Source organism: Penaeus monodon, chromosome 21 (assembly GCF_015228065.2).
Source record: "Penaeus monodon isolate SGIC_2016 chromosome 21, NSTDA_Pmon_1, whole genome shotgun sequence".
Lineage (NCBI taxonomy): Eukaryota > Metazoa > Arthropoda > Malacostraca > Decapoda > Penaeidae > Penaeus > Penaeus monodon.
Window position 1 is genome coordinate 41,635,418 of NC_051406.1, and position 225 is coordinate 41,635,642.

Sequence of the window (225 nt, forward strand, 5' to 3'; positions counted from 1 at the left end):
TTATCTTGTCGCCTCCCCGAGTGGTATCTGACAGCCTGTGGTTTCCCGCTTTCACATTCTGCTAGCGGCTAAATGTGAGTTACGGGAGCGATTGTGATTATCAATGCTTTATATTTTTCAACATTATCCGATGTTAACCAGTATCGCATGGCAAGAGTTAGTGAAATTTCTTCCTCGAGTAAAAAATAAAATAAAAGAGAGAAATATTTACACCATGTGTATGCA